The 25,681-nt window shown below is 43.5% G+C and overlaps 1 protein-coding gene across 4 annotated transcripts in view; it reads right to left on the reverse strand.

The window, feature by feature from the left end:
- SLC4A4 (solute carrier family 4 member 4) overlaps positions 1-25,681 on the reverse strand; it is a 462,487-nt gene that overhangs the window by 359,061 nt on the left and 77,745 nt on the right. Inside the window, exon 1 of one of the 4 annotated variants that reach the window (XM_082726308.1) lies at positions 20,580-20,984. The exons of 2 other annotated variants lie outside the window; for them this stretch is intronic. The gene's annotated coding sequence lies outside the window, so the exon portion shown is untranslated. Of the gene's footprint in view, positions 1-6,591; positions 6,598-20,579; positions 20,985-25,681 lie in introns of those variants that run through there. One more of the 4 variants, XM_082726307.1, reaches the window with a different exon arrangement.

The raw sequence follows: 25,681 nt of genomic DNA on the forward strand, positions 1-25,681 counted from the left end.
CCATTTTTAAATGTACTGTTCAGTAGTGTTAAACATGTTCACATTGTTGTGCAATCAATCTCTAGGACTTTTAGCCCTTGCCCTAGTCCCTTCAGACTGCTGCAACAGAACACCACGGGCCAAGAGCTTCTAGACAACAGCAATGCGCTGCTCAGCGTTCTGAAGGGTGGAAGTCTTAGATCAGGGTACCAGAGAGGACTGATGAGGGCTCCCTTCCAGGTCACAGACTTGTCACTGTACAGTGACACGGCAGACCAGAGGCGGCTCTGTGGGATCTCTTGTGAGGCACAAATCTCATTCTTCTCATCATTTCCCAAAGGCTCCACCTACTAATATCATCACCTTTGAGGGCTAAGATTTCAACATAGGAATTTTGGGGGGGGGGGGGACACAAACATTCAGACCATAGTAGCCCTTAATACTTTTGAACTCCATTTTGTTGTGCTATTTTACTCCTTATCAATGACTTGTCTTCAAATTTCTAAAGATGAGCAAAATCCTCAAAATCGTAGGAGACTTCTTTTGGATAAGCATATATAAGATTCTGGCATTATAAGCTAAAGATTCTTAACTTTTCGGAATGGGGGAAGCATGGGTCTTTTGAGAATCTGATGAAAGATGTGGATTCTAACCTCAAATTAAAAAGGATATATGACTATACAGTTAAAACGTTGCTATAATTTCATGAGGTTATTGAATCCCTGTCCCTCAAAAACCACCCATGAACTCACAATAAAAAAAGACCCTCATTTTTGGGGCTTATTTTACACTGGTATTTGATTCTCTCACATTGCAGTATTTCTTTAAATAACAAGTTTCTCCTAATGAGTTGTCATCAAGGTCTTCTTTGAAAAATTTCATATAAACTGCTGTTATTTACAAAAAACACATATTCAATGAGTGGTTTCCCACAAAAATACTATTAAAGCACCTCATGTCTGGAAGTAAGCTAAATTATAAATGCCTTATCCTATGGGCACACCTCCTTCAGATCTGATAGTAAGAAAGCCCCATGACCACTTAGAGATAAGATGGACTTGATCATTACCTTTCTAAATTTAATGTACTGTAGTTAAATAACTATGTTCACTGGCTTTGATTGCATCATTGCACTTTCTGATGTTTCTGATAATATAAAAACATTAGATTTTTAGAGATGATATCCTGGACCTGACAGGCTCTCATTTCCTTTCCATCCAGATTTTGAGGAACTAGATAGCTGGAAATTGTATTTTGTTCTGCTACTTGATGGGGTCTAAGTAAACATTCTTAAAGGACACTAGTCCATATTAAATATTAAATGTCTTGTGTGTATCACAGCTTTAGCAACATCCTGAACACTTGGATGCACTCCTCCAGAAACATATACACACGAATTCTGTATATAACACCTGGGGCTCATGAGCTTCCCTAAAGCCCCCTTGTGGGCTCCAGACCTCAAGAGCAAGAACCTATCCCTGTGTTTACCAGACAAGAGTGAACCAACGCTTCTGATTTCTAGGACCTCAATTTCTTAAAAAAAGGAAGAACCTAACTCTGCTCTGCCTTTAAAGGTGTTAATCAGATGCAAAGAAACTCAGCCTCCACCACAAATAATCACCACAGCATTCCCTCTGTTATCTGGTGTTTCTCAAGGCATAAAGGGATTAACTGCTCTCCAGGAAAGTCACTGGCTCTCTTCGATTTCAAAGAGAACCTAACGGATGGACAGCCTTTTGCATCTGCCTTGGTGACTTCATCCTGCATCTCTCCAGAGAGCTGATGATAGACATCCTGACGCTGGAAACAGAAACAAGCCAGGAATTGTTCTAGCTAATGTGGGCATCTGGTAGGCCACAGTCACCAGTGGAACCCATCTCCTAATTCAACCCATTTACCTTCCCAAGGCTCTTGTCACACCTTCACTCATGAACTCTCGCTTCTCAAACACCTTTGGATTTATTAACTCCAGCACTCAATTATCGCCCCTTAAACTTATTTTGTCTAAATAAGCCTCTCTCATATTCTTTCTTGTTATCTAATTTTTGAATGTAAGTTTGTCCTCCATAAATGTCACATAGGTCAACTTATTTTGTCTAAATAAGCCTCTCTCATATTCTTTCTTGTTATCCAATTTTTGAATGTAAGTTTGTCCTCCATAAATGTCACATAGTTCAATGGTTTACAACACACTATCAAGCATATGTATCAAACTACTGTCTGAGAGAGCCGTTCCTTTAACTTGTTAAAACCATTTTCAGAATGAAACAATTTTGCCACTTAGAGTTGCTCTCATACTTCTACCAGGTTTTCCAAACTCTCAATTTGCCAGGTAAGAAGAGACCATACAAACTGCAGAGTAAACTTACTAATACTAAATATTCCATTGTTTTATATGTATTGCAAAATGATGAGTCGGAAAAGCAAGAGGAAGAATGAATTCTGTAGGGAAATGATGAGAAGAGAAAGTTTTCAAGTATGCAACATCCTTGGCAACTCTTCCCATGACCCTGTGATTGGAAACCAGGACAGCATTTTAAAAGCTGGTCACCTTGGAAAACGCAGAAACCTCTAAAAATAAAAATCAACATTTCCAGACTCTGCCTTAATGGTTTCCTGGTAAACAGAAAGACATGATTGCTATTATACCCCCACATGGGGGTTGTGGCAATTAATTATTCAACATTTGGAAAGTGCTTTGGAGATAAGAAGCTCAGTGCTGAAAATCATCATCAATTTTCCGCAAACCGCACTCAGAGTGAACTCACCAGGTTTACTGTTAGAAACTGAGTATAAGACTATGCTTTCTTTTTCCATTTCATTTAGACCGTTAGACCAAACAACCAACACCCATATGGAACTTTCCTTTCCTTCTGGTCAAACTTTGAGTGTCCTCCGAGTAAAAAACTAGTCCTTAATTTTCAGAGAAATAGAAATTCTAATAATGTGGTTTTGCTAGAATTTGAGAGATATGCATATCAGGTATCATTCCTCTTCTGCCTTTTATTTAAGCAATATAATAAATAGTGAATTTACTAAAGATTTCATTTGCAAAACTGTGAGAGTAATTAAAATCTAGTGTAATGTACTTCTACTGTATCAGTTATTGTTTAAGGAAGCATTTTCATTTTTATTTTATTTTATTATATTACAGAGAGACAGAGAGAGCCAGAAAGCACAAGCAGAGTGAATGGCAGAGAGAGAGAGGGAGAAGCAGGCTCCCTGCTGAGCAGGGAGCCAGAGGCGGGGCTTGATGCCAGGACCTAGGACCATCACCTGAGCCTGAGGCAGATGCTTAACTGACTGAGCCACCCAGGAGCCCCTAAGGAATCATATTTATTTAGGTGTTCATGGCTGCATTATGCGACCTGTAGAAATTTAGATAAACAATCTAAGAACTGATTAACTTCGATTAATGTTCTAAATGAAAATAATAACTTCTATTTAAATAAGAAATTATTTGGTTATACAATTTTCCCCCTTATCTATAAGACATACTTATCTACAATTTTTTCACTTTGTGCCCCAAAATTGAGGGTTTTTTTTTCACCAAAGTATAACTAAAACCAACATTAAAACCCACCTAATCCAGGCCAAAAAAAAAAAAAAAAGAAAAAGAAAAGGCATTATATGGTTTTTAAATGGAGAGTCACTAGCAGGCCACATTCTGCAAAGCCATCACACAATAACTGTAGTCAATCTGAGATTAAATAAAATACATAAGAGCAGAACTCAGTCACACTTCTGTCCATTGTGGAAACAATAAATAATTCTGTCCCAAGTAATTTCTTTTTTACTTCAGACCCTCCCACAGTCAAAGATCATGTATACAAAATCATAATTTCATGTTTTTGAAAATTAAAAGCTGTACTGACATAATCTTCTTGAATATGGGACTTGTTACCCATTAGATGGAGCACAACAACATTTCTCTAAAAAGATTGAAGTATTTTAATCTCAAAATGCACAGTTTTAAAAATCATCATTGCTTTTAGGAAGGGTTTGTTACAAAATGAGTTTTTACTACTTTAAATTAATAACTTTTACATATCTATTAGTCAAACCTTAAATCTTTTATCCATATTCACCTTCCAATCATCTCACTCCCCCCCAAAAATAAAGATGGAAGTGAAATCTTAAATGTGCTCCACATTCTGAATCTGAATAAAGGAGAGGGTGTGGGAATCCTGCTGGTTACTGTAGGGAGATGATCTCAGTCAGGGCCCTGGCTCCTGTAACAAAAGTAACCATGGAATTCTGCAAGGAAATCACATAGGCTGCTCTACTCCACACAGGTTAATGCCAAAACAGTTAAGAAAATTTCTCATTGACTCAGGCTGATATTTACTATATATTTGATATGATCTTCATCTTCTACAGATCATTATATAATAAATACTCAGATAGGGGTGCCTGGGTGGCTCAGTGGGTTAAAGCCTCTGCCTTGATCCCAGGGTCCCGGGATGGAGTCCCACATCGGGCTCTCTGCTCAGCAAGGAGCCTGCTTCCTCCTCTCTCTCTGCCTGCTTCTCTGCCTACTTGTGATCTGTCAAATAAATAAATAAAATCTTGGAATAAATAAATAAATAAATAATAAAGACACAGATAAATTGTTTTTCCTTCTTTAAAAAAATGATAATTGTTTTCACTCTTTAAAAGAAAAGGGGGGGAGTGCACCTGGGTGGCTCAGTGGGTTAAAGCCTCTGCCTTCAGCTCAGGTCATGATCTCAGGGTCCTGGGATCGAGCCCCACATCCGGCTCTCTGCTCAGCAGGGAGCCTGCTTCTCCTTCTCTCTCTCTCTCTCTGACTGCCTCTCTGTCTACTTGTGATCTCTGTCTGTCAAATAAATAAAATCTTTAAATAAATAAATAAGAGTATCTACAATCTTAAAACTAAAGAGGAAAATGGACCCAGAAAAGGCCCTTTAAAAAAAAAAATGCTTTCAAAGGAGATATCATAGTGTTTCCTCCTCTGCTCTACTGGCTTTATTATGCCAATAATGAGCTGCTGGTACAAACAGAAGAAACAGGCACCTTTTTATGTTTTAAAGAAGTATTTGGGAGCATACGCCGTACCTTATCTTTGCTTCAATGTTAACAGGACCATCAGATAGTTCCTTAAAAATAAACAATGCGATACAGTTGCCATATGGGGGTGGGAAGCCATTTCAAATTAAATGTTTTCCATCCATATGAATATGAAGGAGAGAAAAACTGTCCAAAGGAATTAGACATGTCCCCAAATGAGTAAGAAATGAATTGGCAGGAACTGAGCCTCCATGGGAACATTACTTTGAATCTAAACCAAATTTCTAAAACACTCCAGGTGATCTGCTCTATATTTGCAGAATTCAAATGCTGAAATAGTGAAAAGAATGATTCTGAAATGTTTAAGAAATAAAGGCATTTCATTACGTGGCAGTGTTGTATTTATTGATTGTTTGTTGCAACCTTCAGATCTAGAACCAGACAGACAGGAAAGACAGCCCAAGAGTCCTTCTCCGATGGACGCTACCACCTGGTCAGGAGATGCTTCTACTGAATCATTCCCCAAGTCAACTCAGCAGAGGGGTCACTCCCCGTAAGCTCAGAAGATCCTTATTTATGTAAGTTACTTGGAAAGAGCCTAGGAACTCACACAGAGAGCTACCTAAAAATTTCATTCATTACAAGTCCAAATCCTTCAGATTTCAACATCAGTTATCATTCCCTTTGCAGCCTTCTTCTGGTAAAAAACTAAAAACTAAAAGCGCAAGCACTACTAAAATACACGGTATCTCGAATTATTTCTTACTAAGATACTGTCATGTTTTCTCTTGCAAAGAAAACTTTAAAAAAAAATTAATCATGAGAGCATTAGGCGTCCAACTCACAGTGAAGTCAAAGAACCGTATGGGAAGGGGAGGGTAGAGCCGAGGGCGTTAGGACGCGCACAGAATCCGACCCCCGAACCGCGCTCTCCAGACTTTTCTACGCATCCCACACGTATTGGCTCACTTCGCCCGCAGCACTAAGACGAGGTGCGGCCGCGTGAAGAGCTGGAAGGACGGAGTCACCCGAGTCATGAGGCGCGGAGTCGGGGGGCGCCAGGGGCACGGCTCCCACCTCCCCTCGGAACGCCGCAGCCTCCGCGGCCAAGGCCAGGGCCAGGGCCAAGCCCGGGGTCGCCCCCACGGAGCTCCGCCGTCCCGCCCTGCAAACGGCCTCCGGGAGGACAGCAGCCCGGCCCGCGGTCACGCCCCCCCGCAGGACGGCCCACAGGTCCCACATGTCCCGCGTGGGTCCCTCAAGGTGGGCTCCGGGGGGCTCCCGGGCTCCAGAGCCGGGTGGGGTCCGTGGAGGCCCTCGCGGCTGTGGCCTCGCGCTTGCACACCTCGCTCTGCCCAGTCCAGCTTCCTTCGCTGGTCGCGGGGCCACCCCCCGCCCCGTGCCCCCGGCGCCCCCCGACTCGGCGCCTCATGACTCGGGTGACTTCCTGCGCCGTGGGCAGGTGCCTCCCGGAGAACCCCACGTGAGGCCGGGTGGCCGCGGGGTTCCAGCCCAGGCCCTCTGGCTCCGGAGTCCACGCTCGGAACCAGCTCTGGGAAATCCTGACGGTGGCCGCCGACTCACGAATCGGCTTCTCCGCCAGGTTCCACCACCCTCCGTGGCCCGGAGGCATAGAAGTCTCAGGAGCGTTGAGGGACTCCTGCCTTACACCTGCTCAGAGCCCCCCGTCGGTCCTGGGCTCTGGTCGGGCCGTGCACATCACCCGCCTTTTCACATCCTTCTACTCAGGCCAATCACTGCCGGCCAAAGGCTTCCCCGGAACCCCTCTCCCCTGCCCAGGACGCTCTCTGCAGGTCTGCAAATGCTCCAAGCCTCCCCTCTCACGGAGGCACACAACTCCCGCATCAGGCTCCGTGGCCCCAGAGCCACACTCTGCCCTCTGCACCCAGAAGCAGCCCTCTCCCAGCTCGCCTCTCATAGGACCTCAGCTTGGTCTGACAGCCTCTCCCCGTGTGGCCAAGGCCTCCTCCCTAGGGCCAGCCAAGGAGCTGCCCGCATAGTGCCTCCCACTCTCGCTCTCTCCCACAGCTGGGCCGGCCTCCGCATTTCCCCAGGTTCACCGCATGAAAACACATACCTCTGGGACCACTGCCCATCACGGAAGAAAACAGGGAGACCCTTAAGCCCTGTTTAAGCACAGCTAAGACAGCCTCTTGACCACACAAAAGATGGCGGAAACAATGTATAAAGCACAGCAACATGGGAACCCCTGGTATAGGGTTCACCAGTGGTTGAACTTCACACAACTCCAGCCCTAAGAGCTTTGCCAAATTGCATAAGGATGACTATGAGAGATGAGCAAAAGGGGAAAGTATATTCAATGTCTTGTTAAGAAAGGTGATAAGTGCAATCTATTTCAGAATGATGTACATCAGAAACATTTTAAGACAATTTTAGTCTGGACACTTAATTAGGTACACTTCAGTTATGAGAATATTCAATTAAAGTGAATATATTTAATGACAGTGGGTAATAGACCACTCCTGCAATTTAAGCTGATTCACAATTTGCCAGAAACAGTCTCCCTAAAATATTATTTCCTCTTCTTTGATTCCATAGACTCTGCAACTCATGGTACCTACTGCTCACGTTTGAAGCATTAACACCAGCTCCTCGCAGTTCCCAAGTTATCAGAGTTCTATAGATCCCATATGTTGACACCTACCTTAGAAATGAATCCCTCACTGTCTCTACAGAGCTAAGACATTATGCCACTAGCTCCTGACTCGAGCGGAAACCAGCTTGAAGCCTGGACCACATGCTCTAGCCTGGTTTTTTCCTGCTACTCTGGTTTTTATATAAACGACACTGTGTTATTCAAGCCCAAATACTAGAGTCCTTCCATAACAGTAGCTAAAAGCTGTGGGGCAAACAGAAATATATGGCATTGGACTTTCCAAACTATTTAACTGATGAGCATAATATTACACCTAAGAAAGTTACCCAGCACAATGATTTTTTTTAAACCTGCACAAAATAAAATATGCTTCATTTAATTGGGAAAGCAAACTTTCAGATCACTGGAATTATCCCAAATGAAACCAGCAGCAAAGGCGTTGGTTTCAATTCAGAAATAACGCCCAGTTTCCTTTTATCAGCAGCAAGTCGTGGTCTTGACTTAGGGAAATTTTACAAGGAGGTCTAAATGATCTGATCACTTTTTAACCTCATGTGTAATAACGCACTTACACTAGAGCCTTCTGGTCAAGGTCTAGAACTGAGATGGGAGAGGTGAGGCAGGTAAACTTCACAGAAACATCGCATGAGGTCAAACCCACAGTATCGTAGACCAACATTCAGTGACATCAAAGAACAAGAAATTATTCTACAAAATGAAAAATGACATAAGCAAAGTGCTGTCAGAAAGCCTGGGTAAAAAGAGAGACTACCGTCCAAAAAGGTCTATTTACCAAAAATATACATTAAGTATATTGGTCAGAAAAAGCCATTTTCTCCTCTTGGAGTGTAAAAATGCTCACATTAAATACCCACTACATAAATTTAAACTGATTTATGCTAAACTTATTTCTTGAAGTTGTTAAGTGGTCCTCCTAGTTCTGGTGTTCTTGGATGTGGGGTCCAGTGTTCATGATGTTAGGTTGTGAGGTCTCCTATCAGACTTCACTGCTCAAGATTCTAAGCATTCAAACAGACTTCTGTCTGTTCTCTGAAAGACACTCCTTTATTCTCGTGATATGCAGTGCACTTCTCTAGACCTTCCCCAGTTATGTCTGTCTCAAGGTGCAAGACCCAGCCTCTGAGGGAGCATTCTAGGTAAGACAGCATAAGGTTCAGACACATGGATGAGCAAAGACATATAGCATTTGAAGACCCCTTTTAAAATGTGATAGCTGAACTTAAATATGTATTCAAATGTAATATTTATTAATAGAAAGAATAGTGAAACATTGAGGTTTCATGGGAAGTATTGCAATGTATATATAATAAATAAGACATCTATTCTAAAATGTCTCAGTACATTCTGAATTTGCCTACATTGTAAGGCACATAAGGGAAATACACACCTAAAGTACAGATATATACCAATGATACTCTCTCATCTTTACATAAAATCTGGTGCTCTGATACTAGGGCCATAAAAGATCTCTATTTTCCCTCATTTATATTTATATTGTATCTTCCAGAGGTTTTTCTGAGAGTTTTTCTGAGAATATCTGGATTTAAGACTTCCTAGTTAAATATGATCATTATAAAAAATTATTTGAATGAGGCAAACACCAAATTCACGGAAGCGAATGAACGAATGACTCCTCCCCCTTGCCTCCTACTGTAGCACCTTTAAGTGAAACCCAGAAAACACTAGATGTGTCTAATTCTGCATTTTTTACACCTATAATATATTCTTTTTTGTCCTACTGTATATTTTTCAGAGAAGGCATAAAAATTGCAATTCCTTATAAATCTTTTTAGGTAAATGTCTTTTTAAAACCTTAAAGCAGGGTGCCTAGGTGGCTCAGTTGGTTAAGCGACTGCCATCGGCTCAGGTTCCAGTTCCAGGATCCAGTCCCACATCGGTCTCCCTGCTCAGCAGGGAGTCTGCGTCTCCCTCTGATCCTCACCTTCTCCTTCTTGCTCTCTCTCTCTCATTCTCTCTCAAATAAATAAATAAAATCTTTAAAAATAAAATAACATATTTTTTTTTTTAAAAACCTTAAAAGCAGTACAGACTAGGAGAAGCTGGGCAGAGGTTATGTGAAAACTGTACTATACTTTTGCAACTTTCTGTGAGCCTAGAGTTATTTCAAAAATTTAAAAAAAAAATTTAGGGACTAACAACTCACTTAGATTTTTTTAATTTTTATTTAAATTCCTGTTAGTTAACACACAGTGCAATATTCGTTTCAGGTGTACAATGTAGCGATTCAATACCTCCATACACCTGGTGCTCCTCCCAAGTGCCTTCCTTGATCCCCATCACCTTGTTCACCCCTCCCCCACCCAACTCCCCTCTGGTAAACATCAGTTTGTTCTCTATAGTTAAGAATATGTTTCCTGGTTGCCTCCTTTTTTCCCCTTTATTCATTTGTTCTGCTTTTTAAATTCCATATATGAGTGAAACCATTTGATATTCGTCTTTCTCTGACTTATTTTACTCAATACTCTCTAGGTCCATCCATGTCATTGCAAATGGCAAGATTTCATTCTTTTTGATGGCTGAGTAATATTCAGTTGTATGTATCACCTCTTCTTTATTCAGTCATCAGTCGATGGACACTTGGGCTATTTCCATAATTTGGCTACTGTAGATAATGCTGCTAAAAACATGAGGAGGCATGCATGTATCCCTTTAAATTAGTATTTTTGTATTCTTTGGATAAATACCTCCTACAACAATTGTTAGATCACAGGATAGTTCTATTGTTAACTTTCTGAGGAACCTCCATGCTGTTTTCCAGAGTGGCTGCACCAGCTTGCATTCCCACCAACAGTGCAAGGGGGTTCCCCTTTGCCCACATCCTCACCAATAACAACTCACTTCTAATCTCAAAAAATAGTAAATAAAACTGTGTCCAATTCAGACAACAGATGAAACAGATCTAAATAGAAAAGTGAGATAAGTTTTCCAAGGAACTATGTAACACATCACAAACCCTAAAAACAAAGTTTCACCGCCAAAATTACTGGATTCCAAACTGCATGACGACAAATTTCCCAAGAAATATGTGAAAAACCTGACAGCAGCGATCAGAGCTACTCCACTGTTGGAATCTCTCAAGAAGAAATAAGGGTTCAAATAAAGCTGGGTGTAACAACTGGGTGTCTCTGATTGGTTTGTCCAGAGGGGTTTTTCGGGGGTTTTGTTTGTTTGTTTTTGGTTGTTTGTTTGTTTTTAAAGATTTTATTTATTTATTTGACAGAGATCACAAGGAGGCAGAGAGGCAGGCAGAGAGAGGAGGAAGCAGCCTCCCTGCTGAGCAGAGAGCCCGATGCGGGGCTCGATCCCAGGACCCTGGGATCATGACCTGAGACAAAGCAGAGGCTTAACCCACTGAGCCACCCAGGCGCCCCTTGTCCAGAGTTTTTAAGTGACTAAGTATCCTACCATTCAATACGTATTTTCACTACAAAATACACTAGCCGCTGCAGGAAGCCCGGAGCACGATCTGACACGGTTGCCGCAGTGAGGAGCCTGCAGTGCGGGGCCCGTGCACACATGGGAGTCGAAGGGCAGAGCAGGGCAACGAGCCCTAAAGCGACCGGTTAAACTGAAGAGGCCCCTGCCTCAGGCTTGGGCAACCAAAACTTTCGAGTGCCCAAACCGTATGTTCTTGCCATGTTTTTGGATGAGTGTTCTGTTTCATTTCTTTTTTTTTTTTTAAGATTTTATTTATTTATTTGACAGAGAGAGATCACAAGTAGGCAGAGAGAGAGAGAGAGAGGAGGAGGAAGCAGGCTCCCTGCTGAGCAGAGAGCCCGATGCGGGGCTCGATCCCAGGACCCTGAGATCATGACCCCAGCCAAAGGCAGAGGCTTAACCCACTGAGCCACCCAGGTGCCCCTCTGTTTGATTTCTTAACGCATTTTTCAAGGGAAATTATCTGATCCCATCGACCTGAATCTTTTCAGACCTTTCCTATCGGCCTTCTTCCTTCTCCCTGGCAAAGGAGCTCAACTTGTAAAAAGTGCAAACGTGTGAGCTTGTGAGCTTCTGCTCGGTGGGTTCTCGCTCAGCAGTTTTCGGAAGGCAGCTGCAAGCCGGGCTTCAGCCACCTCCTCCCACGAGGCCCGCGCCCGGCCAGCATCGGTTGCGCTCAGCACACATTCCTAAGGCCACGGTCTCCAGAGGTCAAAGGAATGAAGGAATCTGTGCAGCCATCGGCACTCAAGGTCCGCTTCCCCCTTCCCTCTGACTGATGAGTCCACGGAGTCGTCGCTCTGAACAAACACACACAATGCTTTCCGAACGTCATTCGTGATCATTCTGGGGGAGAAGATGCAGAAACCTGGCTTGAATTAAAGACATGAGGAAGATGCCCATCGGGCCACTTAGATAAGGGATGTCCAAGCGGAAGAGCGCGAGCGACAGAAGAGCTAACCCCGGGCCCTTCCGATATCGGTTTAGAAATTACTGTCAGGATCCTATTCCCTAAACAGTTGCCCTTCCCTACAGCCAGTCCGAGCACCAATGTTTTTTTAAAAGCCTCCTGGGCTGAGTAGTTATCAGAGGGAAGGAGCCTTGCTTCCAGCATTTAACACAGCAACCAGCAGACAGGCCGGGGAGCTTCTGTTTTATAACCATCCAGTTTAACATCTCACAGGAAAGAAAGCACTCAGAACAGAAGATGTTTTCTGAAATTCACTATTTTTAAAACAGTAGTTTCACAAGGCTCGCCATAATTACCCTTTGTATTTATTTCAATTTCCCATTGCATTTTGTCTGTAACAGAAAACAAAAGCTGTCTACCACGCCAGATGATTCCATTTTCCACTAAATCATGAGAAAACAAGCACGTTCGGGTTCAACCTCCAGGAGGGATGCTACCTGGAAAAGTAAACATCCTCAGAACTTCAGACGGACTTACATTCTGAAGTAATATGTTATATACTCAGTCCTCATTATCGGTGAGTACCATTATCCATGATAAGAGAACCAATCGGGACCACCACCAGCTCTCAAAAGAAAAACCACCACCACCACCACCACCGTCAAATAAAAGGAAAAGAAAATCAGTCTTTGGGTTAAAAAATCTAATTAGATTTCCACTTCGAAATCCAAGTTCCTTCTGCTGCAGGCCTGATTTTGCAAGGGGATACCTCCTATGACGTATCTTCTAATTCTCGACCACAAAAATCATACAAAGTTTAATTCTATATAATTTAGAAATAAATATTTGGCCCAACCCTCTTCTCAGATGAAGAAAACAGACGTCCAAGTCAAACAGTACTTGAGGACCAGACCGCTGGTCGATCGCTGCTCCACACACATGTTTCCAAGATTTACGCTGCAAGTTTGCTTTGGCCATTGTAATCAACATATGTAGGAAATGCCTCATCTGTATTAAGCTGAAAAGGTTCTCTACAGGCTCCAATTCTCAGCTATCATTCATCCTTAAACATCCAATTTTTCATGAAATATGGTTTCCAAGGTATCAGCACTAGAGACACCACGACAATATTTTAAATCTGGAAATCCGCTGGCCAGCCGTCTAATTATAGAAGCTAGAAATATTCAGCTGTAAGCTTTGGGGGATCCCCCATGGGGTGAAGAGCACGGCAATCATTTTCAAGGGTTCTCCAGGTCCTGTGTGTGTTGCGTGGAGCATAAAGTTGATAGGAGCGATACCGTGAAATGGGTGATCTCAAACTGCTGGCTATTAGACTCAATTTTTCAAGACTGATGTTTAATAAACCGTGTTCCCAACTCAACTTCAGCAATAAAAAGTAAAAGTCCTAGAGAAAAAACGTGTTCTGAGCTTGGATCACTCAGAGGAACAGCTCAAGAAAGACACTTAAAAGTGTTGTTCATTCATTCAGCCAACACACATTTATTAATATGTCAGGAACTGTTCTCAGCGCTGGCATGATTCAACTCAAGAATAAGGAATGTTGTAGAACACAACGACAACAACACTAATAACTAACATATGTATAGTCATTTACAGTTCTGAACAAGGTTTCCTAAACAATCACTTTTGTCCCTCATAACACCTCTGCAAGCTAGGTTTTACAATCATTTTAATAATGGGGGAAAGAAAGAAAGAAAGAAAGAAAGAAAGAAAGAAAGAAAGAAAGAAAGAAAGAAAGAGGATTTTTTAAATTCCCCAAAATCAAATAACTACCAAGTAAGAGATCTGGGTCTTTAACCCATATCTCCCAAATGCTTATCTCTATTGGTCACTGGGCAACACTAAGTTACAAAATGCTTTGCTTTTATGTTAAGCACTGAAGACAACAAGTTCTGCAGGTTTCTGAGTATTATGTTAAAGTTGGTGTGCTTTTGGGGTTTTTTTTTTTTTGGTTGTTTTTTTTTTTTGTTTGTTTGTTTTGTTTTTAATAAGGACAGAGTTTCACAGATCCAGGCTGTGATGTTTGCAAGTTCCAAGTGTGTTTAATATCTTCATCCATATTACTTTACTTATTATATGGAAACACTGGTGAATGAGTTTGTATGGTTATCTGAGTTTTCTAAACAAACAAAAGAAGTTCACTTTCCAGATCTTAAAAGCTTTCTATTTTTAATTTTTATTTATTTTTTATTAACATATAACGTATTGTTATTTTCAGGGGTACACGTCTGTGATTCATCAGTATTCCACAATTCACAGCCCTCACCATAGCACATACCCTCCCCAGTGTCCATCACCAGCCACCCTCTCCCTGCCCCCTCTCCTCCCCTCCAGCAACCCTCAGTTTGTTTCCTAAGATTAAGAGTCTCTTATGGTTTGTCTCCTTCCCTGGTCCCATCTTGTTTCATTTTTCCCTCCCTTTCCCCTGAAACCCCCCTGCCCTGCCTCTCAGATTCCTCTTATCCAGGAGATCTTAGGATAATTGTCTTTCTCTGATTGACTTATTTCACTCAGCATAATACCCTCTACTTCCAACCACATCATTGCCAATGGCAAGATTTGGAAGGTTTGATGGCTGCATAGTATTCCACTCTATATATATACCACATCTTCTTTATTCATTCATCTGTTGGTGAACATCTATGTTCTTTCCATAGTTTGGCTATTGTGGACATTGCTGCTATAAACATTCAGGCACACGTGCCCCTTCGGATCACTACGTTTGTATCTTTAGTGTAAATACCCAGTAGCATGATCGCTGGGTCGTAAGGGAGCTCTATTTACAACTTATTAAAACCTTTCTTGCTCAGTATAACATACTGGATAAAAACTTTATCAGCAAAAAACCTAAACAAGTACTTCACTACAGCCAATAAACATATGAAAAGGAACAAAAGATGCTTGGGGAAATGCACATTAAAACCACAATGTGATACAACTATACATCCACCTAAATGATTAAAATAAAAATGATAATACCAGCAGTTTGTAAGGATGTGGAGAGGCCAAAACACTTACAAGACGTTAGTAGGAATGTGAATTGGTAGCACTTTTAAAGGAAGGCACTAACTATTATTCCCACATGTTTACCGGAAGGCATATGTAAGAATGTTCACAGCAACACTATTGATTACAGCCAAAAACAAGAAACAATCCCAGTGCCCATCAAGAGCAAAATGGTAACTGAACTGTGGCCTTCTCATAAAGCAGGATCCTGCAGTACGATGACAATAAGCTGTTGCTACACACAAGCATCAGTGAACCTCACAAACACGATGCTGTGCAAAAGAAGGCAGATGCAAGCAAGGATGCGCATCCGATACTGCGGCCGGAAGTTCAATAATGGATAGAAATAGCCTATAGCCTCAGAAGTCGGGACAGAAGTTATCTTTGCAGGGAAATAATGCCTTGGGGGAGAGGAGGACTTCTGGCTGCTGATAATTGTCTCTATCTTGGTCTTGGTGTATCAGTTAGGTAAATCACCAAGCTGCTTACTTACGCCTCACACCATGCATACTTTACTCTATACATTTTATATTTCAATAAAAACTTTAGATGGACGGATGAATGGATGGATGGATGAACAGATTGATAAAGATAAGTTAGGATCAGGGATAGGAGAGCAAAAAAGGAAGGAAGGAAGACAGGGAGGGACGAAGAAGGGAGTATAATAAAGTGATCCTATCAGGGTCCACCCACAAAGTCTGTACCACCGTGTTGGCCGTAAGTCCTATGACTGCTTTTCCTACTTGATCCATCTCTCCCTTTACTACCAATCTGTCCCCTGGCACTTTTCAATGTCTTCCATGTAGCTACCAATATCAGCCCATTCCTGTCTTCTAATTTGCAATTCAGTGTTGCCATAGGATTAGAAACGCTACGATCAGTCGTAGTAGAACTGTATGTGCATGAAGAATAAACCGATTCGGAGGGATCTCCTGTGAGTAAAGTGAATCCCCTCTTTAATCTATGATCTTCTCATAACCCTTTATTTTTCCTGCTCGGGAAAAATAATTTTATTTATTTATTTATTTATTTTGCTGAAGAATATGTCAAATATAGGATTTCTAAATAGAGGAAGTTGTTACTGGTCCCTACCACTGACTACTAGCCTCCAGGCCAAACCTACAAGTAACTCACACAGAAGTCCAGTTCCCACAAGTTCACTTATTTGCAAATAGTATAAAGGATATTGTCAATCATTCAATACACTTCCAAGAGAAGGAAAGAAACCAATGACTTCTTATACAAGACATTATAAAGAACTTTCTCTAGTTGTATCACAGACAGAACATTACCTCAGTTTGAAAGACAGTATATTCCTTTCTCATTTTGTATTTTTATTAATTTTGATGTTTAAACTCCCCCAAAAGTATACTGTTACAAGTTTTATTTAAAATCTTTTTGAGGATTCTAAGACAAAAACTTAAGTTAAACTGAGGATAGCCTTTTTCTACACGATAATCCCAAACTATCTGTTGGTGGTTATTTATTTCTTTAACATCCTAATTTCATGTAACTTCCTTCTGTATTCACTCTCCATGAAAAACAAAAGTTAACTCTTAAACACTGGAGATAAAATTGCTCCACGCAAACTGGACACTCTTCATTAGGGAAAGGCACTCTGGCACCAATGGACAGGAGAAAAAATCGAGGCCAATGGGCAGTGCTGCCGAGCAGAATCACTAAGAAGGACCAGAGCCAACCCTTCAACCCAGGATAAACATTTATCTGCTTTAGTATCTTCAGCTGTGACTAAAACAACATTCATTCATTTGATGACAGTCATTCAACACATAGAGAGCACTAGTTCAAAGAGAGAAGGTTCGTCCCACCTCCACCAATAAGTTTCCCTTTAGTTTAAGAAAAGCATATGAAGAAGGAAGGACAGGAGGGGGGTAGGAGAAAGAAAGAAAGAAAGAAAGAAAGAAAGAAAGAAAGAAAGAAAGAAAGAAAGAAAGAAAGAAAGAAAGAGAAAGGAAACAAAGTTCTCTGTGCCTAGTTTCCTCATTTTTTCAACAAGCATAATAATCCCTTACATCTCCTTAATTTGCAGAAATAACAAGATGATGTTTGGGCTTAGGAAAACAAGTGTAGATGTATATGATTTCACCAAGCCTATTTCTACCACGATCTTCTTTTAATATATAACTTAATTCAAAGGCAAGTAAGATCCATAAGGAATAGGATTAGGAACATCATGAAAAGTCAGGGAAAACAAAGTTTTATCTCTTCTTTGCCACAGCAGGCAAATAAAGCCATCATCACTCAGAGCTGTGCATCCTTTTGATGTCTTGTTTGAAATGCCATCGCACTGCTGAGACTAGAGAAATATAACAAAGTCATTGCCACCAAATCATTATGACAGTCATAAATATGGTTTTAGGTAAAATAAAATCAGTCATCTCTACAAATACGTCGTGTGTGTGTGTGTGTGTGTGTGCATGTGCGTGTGTGTACATCATACAAAAGAAATGAGTAAAAGGGTAGGTGGGATAATTCATCTCTACTACTGGAAAAATAACTAAGGCATGCACCACAGGAATATAAAATATCACCTTTATGTTAGAAGGAAATCGCATACTTTCTATTCTGCTACTCAAACATGTCAAATGGAGAAAGGCAAAACATACTTGGAATACAACTTACTCCTGACGTCATATGAAAGAAACATTTTTCCCCTCCCTTAAAATTTCTGCATTATGAAAAAAAAGAAATCCTGAAAGTAGGAAGACCTCGTTTCAAAAAGTCTTACTAACTTTACTTACTAACTGTACTTACTAACCATCCATTTTGCTGACTGACTCCCCCAACAGTCATAAATGTCATAAATCATAGGTTGGCCTCAGAAACTGCGAGAACAGGGAGAACGGAGCTGTGCGTTCTGCTGAGAGCTCCCCTGGCCCCATCAAATCATGCACCCTGAGTCTCTCCACTTAGCAATCAAGGAAAAAACACTTAGAAACTTCCAGAGTTGCTCGAGTATTCTCTTCTCAGGTCTTTCTTCGCACTCCCAATGTTGTTATCAACCCCCGTCTTAAACTGTATGCATGTCTTTAAAAGTGAATGCAGAGTACCTCCAAGAAAGGAGCAGATGAAGTCTACAGAAGCACTGACTTGGGAAGCAGTGTTCCCTCTGGACGCTCTCCCCTAACAGCAGCAGTCCTTGTGGACTGCAGCGCCCTCAGACGCAAGCAAAGAAACCTGATTATCTACATGATTCACCAGCTAATGTGTACTTTTTTTCCCTTAAGTGTTGTGTTTTTCTTTACAGTGCAAGCTATGGCCCGGCTATCTTTCTTGTTATCAGAACAAAGGATCGGAACCTCAAAATTGCACTTGCCAGGGCTCAGTGAAAAATGAAATTACCACCAGATCACGCTGGAAGTTGTCCCGAAGTTTACCCAACTTCTATCACATTTTTTTCTCTAAATGATTCCCTGTATTCTTTTCACACATTATTGCAAACTCCAAATTTATGCTAATCATTTCAAAGACTAAAATAGTAACATTAACAAACATTTAAATTTCTTTTCTGTTAAGAAAATAAACTAAATGGGATACATCATTATAAACTCAGAGTACATCCTGTCAATGTCTTTTGCTAAGGTACCTGATACATGTTCATTACTAAAACTCTAGAATGACTTCAACACATTAAATGATACTTAAAACCTCATTTTGACAACACTCATACACAATGTTGGGGGAGGGTTCCTTATTTTCTTTTTTCTCAAAGGTAGACATGCCTGGAACTATCCAAACATCCAATCTTACACCTCCTACTCCCATTCTTATAAATGTCCTATGTCTCAACAGTTCCGAAGAGTACTACTTTCCATTCTGTTCACATATGTGAGAGTTTTTGTGTATCTCACTAGAGACTGAGATAAAGTTAAAGAGATTCAATTTCCAGATTTCATAGAAAGAGAACAGAAGCCTATCACTATATTTAACTTTAAAATGAAAGTAAAAGTTTTTGTTATTAAAACTATAGAAAAATAAGCAGACATGCTTCCTTTGAAGTTATGCTAACAACCTCAATCTAAGTGCTATAATGATCATGAAAATTATTTAAATGCCAATGTGATAGATACAAGGAGAGTTCTTAGAGACCTTTGCGAAGACATTACATTGGTTATAAGACGCTACTGAGTACTGTTTTAACTGCACTGAAAAAGCTATTCAAATCAAAATGAAAAAATAAAAATAAGCCCTAATGGGCAATGGACACTTTAATTCAGGTAATAGTCTAAGTCCAGGTCCCAAATACAAGGGGGAAAAAGGGAAATAGTGTACAATGCAGTGTTTCTCTGGAAAGGAACTGTTCCAGGACTTAAGATAATGTGTGTTTAGCACAGCTCAGCGTTCACGATTCCCCATGAGGAGCAACTTTCTGCAACACTGGAGTGAAAAGAGAAAGGAAGCGAAGACGGTACTCCAAAGGGGTTAACTGCTCTTCATTGTCAAGACTGAAAAGAGCTTGCTGCAGGGAATTGGTCTGAGAAAGGTGAGGCCCTGAGAAGGAATGAGGGATGGAAAAACAAAAGTTTCACAAGCAACTGGAGAAAGGGGGGGAAATGCTTTCGGGTGGGAGAGCAGAGGTCGCACGGCTTTCTTCTCCATCTTTCCAGTCAAGTTCAGGGTTTGCTGCGGGTTTTGTTTGTTTGTTGTTGTCATCCTCCTTGTTCTTAAAGAACTTTTTCCCTTGCGGGGCTTGCGGCAGTTTGCTGATGTGGTTCCCAACTCCTGCCTTTCTTTGTTGACTGTTATTAACGGACTGGCAAGGGCTGGGTGAAATGCACTTAAGAAAAAAGAAATCGCCTCTCCTTGCCAAGCCGCACATGCTGCCCAGTACCTGAGGAAGAGCTCCGCTGTGGCCGGCCAAGAGAAATCCCAGTTTAACCTCGGCCTCCCTCTTCCCAAGCCACTGCAAGTGACTGTGTCTGTGCCACTTGCAGAGAATCTGCCTGACTCACCCCCCGCGTTCGGTGTGCCAGGGGGGAGACGCGAATGCCCCGTCCCGGAGCGGGAGGCGAAGCGGGGGCACCGAGAGTCCCCCAGGCCTCCACCATTCGTGGGTTTGGGGATGTTTGTGTGGCAGGTGCCCGGGCTCCACCGGGACCACCCAGGCTCACAGGAACACACGTGTCACCGCGCCGGAGCCCAGCCCGCCGCGCACGCTGGCCCCACACCCGGGCAGCAGCGCCGGGCTCCGCGCAGGGGGCTCCACACTGGGGCGGGGGGAGACACGGCTGCTCCAACTGCCCCTCCGCACGCTAAGAAGCGGCGGGGGGGGGGGGGTACTTTTCCGCGGAAGCCGCGTCCACACCCGGCCGGCGCCCAGCCCAGAGGATGCCCGGCCGCCGCAGACCGACCTCCTTCTCCCTCCCCCGAGGGCGCCGAGGCCGCCCGCGCGCCCTCCGGGACCGGCCCCCGGGCCCCCTCCGCCCCTGCGCCGCCGCCGCCGCGACGCGGGGTCCCGGCCGACCCTCCCCTCCGCGGCCCGGGCCGCGCGCTCACCTCCTGGGGTCCGCCTTCCGTCGCTCCTCCAGTTTGGCGGCGGAGTGTGGGGCTGCAGCGGCCGCCGCCGCCGCCGCCGCCTTCGCTGCCACCGCGGCCGCCGCGGCCACAGAAGCGCTGCCCGGCGCGCCGCCGGGGCCGGAGGCTGGGGGCCCGCGGGATCCCCGCAGGCGCGGGCCCGGGGCGGGCCGCGGGAAGTTGCCGGCGCGACGCGCGGGTCGAGCGGGGCGCAAGCCACCCGCGCCCAAGTAGTCACAACTTTGCCGCCCGGGTGGGTGCGCGCTCCGCGGCGGAGGGAGGCGAGGACCGGGCGAGGGCGCCGGGGCGGGAGGGTCTTCGTTGCAAGCAGGGCTGGAGCCCGCACGGCCCACGAGTCGAGGGGGGTTGGCGGTGGCGGCGCGGGGAGGGGGAGCGGTCTACACGGCCCGCGCGGTGCGGGGCGAGCGAGTGTGTGAGCGCGCGGGCGTCTACTCTACTTTGCCTTCTGCAGCTTCTGCAATGGATGGGGCTCTCCGCTGGTTTTGCCGGTAACCAACACTGCAGCGGCGGTGCCCGGCGAGGGCGCCCCTCGGGAGCGGGCTGCGGGACGGGGGAGCGGGCAAGGCGGCCGCGGCGGAGGCTGTGCCACGAGCGCGAGCCCGCGATCCATATTTAAAGCCGCGAGTGGCCTCGGCCGGCCCCCGGCCCTGCCCTCGCCCGCGCCGCCCGGCCCCCACCGCTCGGGGCCGCGGCTCGGCGTCAGCCGCCCGGGCATCCGCGGCGGCGGGGAGGGGCCTGGGGCCGCGCCGCCCCCGCCGGGGGCTCGAGCTCCGCGCGCCGCGCCCGCCCGGACCCGGCCGGAGACCCGGGTCCCGACCCGCCGCCTCCGCCGGCCTGGGTTCCTTCTCTCGCGCCCCGGGCGAGCTGCTAGGTCCAGCCTTTTGTCCCAGGCACAGCAGATCCCCAGTGGGGACAGCCTGCTCTCCGGGGCGGAACCGAAGTTGCTTTCGTTTCCCGGCCCCGGATCGCTCTGGAGGCCACTTGGTTCAACTTGGGGCGTCCGGACGGAGCGCTCCGGGCGCTCGGTCCTCGTTCACCTTCAGCGGGGCATGTCTGGGGACAGCACCGTCCTCGGCCTCGGGCTTTTGTCACGGGTGTTGTCTTCCTCAGACAGTCTGAGAATCCTCACCGGCCCTCCAAGGGAGTCTTCTTGAGCGTACAAAGTTATTACTTGTGTTTACTCTGTTCCTAAGGCTAAGTATTGAGGTTCAAGTACCCTTTGCTAAGCAAATAATACTAATAATGCATCAGTGGCCCAGCCCCATCATGATCAGTTAAGTAAACCATCGAGATAGCCACAGCCTGTCGGCACAGACACCATCTCACGTTCTGGGTCCTGCGAGAGAGCAGGGATGTGAGCCACACCGCGCATGAGGCGAGCGTACGAGAGTTTCCTATTCATACGTATCATATATACGTGTGTGTGGAAGTCACTGACCAAACTGCATTTTCAACAGTAACCCTCAAAACACATAAAACCCAAGAAAAATAATTTCAACATACAGACCATCTGCTCCTGGTTCCAAACCCTTCTTCAGTACTAAGCAAAAACTAATAAGACCCCTGGGGGGAGGGAGGGTATTCTGGAGGAAAATAATTTAGGCACAGAAGCTTCTCTTTCTAGTATTTAAAACCAGAAAAGATCCATTGTACCTCACCAGTGCATAGGAAGCAGGCATTTAAAGGGGGGGGGGGGCATATTTAAAATCCTCAGTCAATGCTCAGAAGGCACTAGGAACCACCCAAAGCTGAAATTAAAATGCACTAATGTCATGTGCCCAGCTGTTGTCACATCTGGCTCACATATATGTTCACGCATTCTACATAATGTAATGCAGTGACACAGTGACACGGGGAATTCGAAACAGAAGACTGAAAAAAAATTAACTTTAAAACTTGTGCCTACATAGTTATATTTTGTTTTTAGATTAACGTTAAAATTAACTTTCAGTGCCTGAACACACAGTTAGCAAGACTCAGCAACCCCAAAGTAAGCTCACAGGCAAAGGGAAGCCACTTTTGTATTAAGAATTTAACACTGCTGTTCAGCAGTTTTTCACACTGTGGATTATGTATTTCAACATAGCTGGCAATTTCTCATTATAATCGTGAACCAGCCATGAATGGTCAGCGTTGGTGAATGTTTGAGAAAGGAATAGTGCAAGAAACTTGTGTTTTCTAATATTCTGCTGCAAAATATATAAAACTATCCTTCACAAAAACCAAATACGTAACCCTTGGAAGCATTTCGCTATTGAGATTGACACAACTTCACCCTGAAAGGGGTATAATATTGGTATGTGGGGGGGTGGGAGGCAGGGAGGGAATAGAGCACTATGAGGTAAGGTTTCGTGTGTGTCTTAAATTAATGAGAAAAAGAGTTGTCTTTGGCAAAGAGCCAACAACCTCTGTTATCATTCTCATTACTTGCTGTTTGCTATCCCACAATTAAAAGAGCATGTTCCATTTCCTTCCCTATTGATTATTGTCCAGTAATTGAGATATATGTGTTTTTCCTTTAAAAGGTCATTGATTAACTTTCCTTGTCAACTCTGCATGTGGTCACCTTTGCTACTGCTATCCGGGAGAGGACAATGAATCCTGAGATGTTTTTTTATCACCTCTTCTAAAACTTGAGTTGTGTCCCTTGATTCCCATGAGCCCAGAGAAAGATTTATTTGTTGTTCTTGTCTTGGGGTCCACACAGGTTGATGACAAAGAAAATGAACAGAAAAATTAATGGAATTTAAAAAACAGCATAAGTACTCTTTCCTGATAATGATTTGCTTTTTTGATCAATAACTCTTTGTACTAAATGACCTTCTAGAATACCCACGCACGACTTAGCTTATCAGTCAAGTTTCTGTCCTATCAGCCAAGGTCCTAACAGACACCTAAAGAAAACAGGAAAATGGGAGGAGGAACCTTTGTTTCAATGACAAGCACCATCTAGTGGCAGCGAGTGATGAAACCTCCCGACCCCGTAAGGTCCAACAAGAAGGAAGACGAAGTTTGTGAACAGACAGTCCAGGCATTCCTGGTCATGTATAAGCATGGCACTCTTTGCTTCTAAAACAAGAAAGCTGTCTGTAGTAAAATAGTACAACCATATGCCCTTTGTTAATTATTCTAAGTAAGGAGGGTGCAGATGTGATGTGCAGACAGGATTACTGCCGTAAAGACTTTTCTCGAGTCACAAAGTTTTTGTCCTGAAAAAGTCTCAAGTTTTTGTCCTGAAAAACTTCTGTGTTTAAGTTTCCTCACATAAAATAAGGAGATTGGTGGCTTATCATCAGTATTATCTATAAAGCATTTTGTTCAATAATAGCAGAACCCACAAATACAACTGTTATACTTGGGGGTCTCTTCATTATTCTATTGTATTAGAAAAGAAAAAGAAGGTGAAAGGTTATCACTGAATGTTGATCCTGGAGTTATTCAAAATTATAACAATCATACACACTTCATTTGGGGGCCCACACAAAAAGGTGGTAGCAGATACATTATATCCTGTCACTACAGACTTCAAAGAATAATCAGAATTATTACTCAGTATCAGGTTCTTATTAAGTATGGGGCTCGCTGGTAGAAGTTTGACAAACATTTTGCTATACACAATCGTTTTCTTTGTGCTTACGTTTGTTTTGAAAAGTTGCAGTTGTTTTGTTATTCGAAAGTATAGCAATGGAATGATCACTAAAGTTGCCACTCCGTCATAAATTTAGTCAATCACTTGATGATGTGAGTCGAAGGAAAGAGAAAATCACTTTTCCTTTTTTGCCCGGAACCAGTCTGGGATGAAACCCAAGTTACATACCATGTATAGATACCTATATGTACCTATATATGTACCAGGTATAGATACCTATATACCATGAAATAGGTAGAGACAGAGAGAGAAAGATCACTAAAAGGCCTCATTTTTGGTTCATTTACACCCCAGAAAGTTCATTTTCAGTCTGACAAATTCCTGAATAAATTCAGCCAACCAAGATTTATAATCTATATTCACTCCTTCAAACCTAAGCTTTAAAAATAACCAACCCCTTCTTAAGAGGAAAGGAGAAAAGTGAACACAGTCTTTGCAAGCTGTCCGCATGGCATGAGCGAGGGAAAATAATTTTTTTTGGTTAAACGTGTGTCATAAGTTTCTTCATAGCTTAAACTACTAAGTTCTCTGTCATTTTTAAAACACATACCTAAAGCCAAATATTAGGAGGTTCTAACTTCTAAAAACAGAGGCCTATCTCTGTTAATGTCAAGGAAGGCAAGTTATTCGATCTTTTGGGGCCTAGGTTTCCTCAGCAATAAAATCGAGGAGCTTGAGTTTTTTTCTTAAATAATAATAATAATTTTAATAGGATACCAGAATATTTTTCTCTAATAAAATTTGAAGAATATGCCTATGACAGAGAAACATACAAATCTTTCCGGAACGGTATTGACACACTTATAATGAATGCTCTGCTGAATAACCCGAGGCCAGAGTTCCAGCCTCTTCCTCCTACAGAACTTCTCCCATGACCAGCATCACATAGGACACAGGCCTCTCTATTTGGAAAGGAAAACTTAAATTGAGCGACTACATCTATACCCACTGACTTAAAAGATCGGTCTGGTTTTAAGTAAGACAGAGAATTACGTCCAACTTCTCTGCCAGAACTGACTCGTGGGGCCTAAGGACTCTGCCAATCAGCGTGTGCGTGTGTGCGTGTGTGTGTGTGTGTGTGTGTCTCTACATGAGCCATCTCCCGGACATAGAAAGGTGCTTGTTTCCCTGTATTCCTCCAGCCTCCCCGCCTCCTCAGAGGATGAGTAAGTCCAGAAGGCAGGCTACTCTAAAATTCCTCTCCCTGAGTCACGTGGACACAGCTGTTCCACAGATTAGCCACCACTGGATCAACCTGGACTGTGACCGTTCTCGTCCCACTGGTCTGTTTCCCAGGCCAGGCCCATCCTGGAGACCACTGCACCTCGGTCTCCCTGCAAGGAACAGAAGAGCTGGCGCTGGAAGCGCACGTTTGCCGGACTGATTTCTTTTCAGGAAATGCTGCAAAATTATA

The sequence above is a fragment of the Mustela nivalis genome, assembly GCF_964662115.1.
Source record: "Mustela nivalis genome assembly, chromosome: 4".
Taxonomy (NCBI): Eukaryota; Metazoa; Chordata; class Mammalia; order Carnivora; family Mustelidae; genus Mustela; species Mustela nivalis.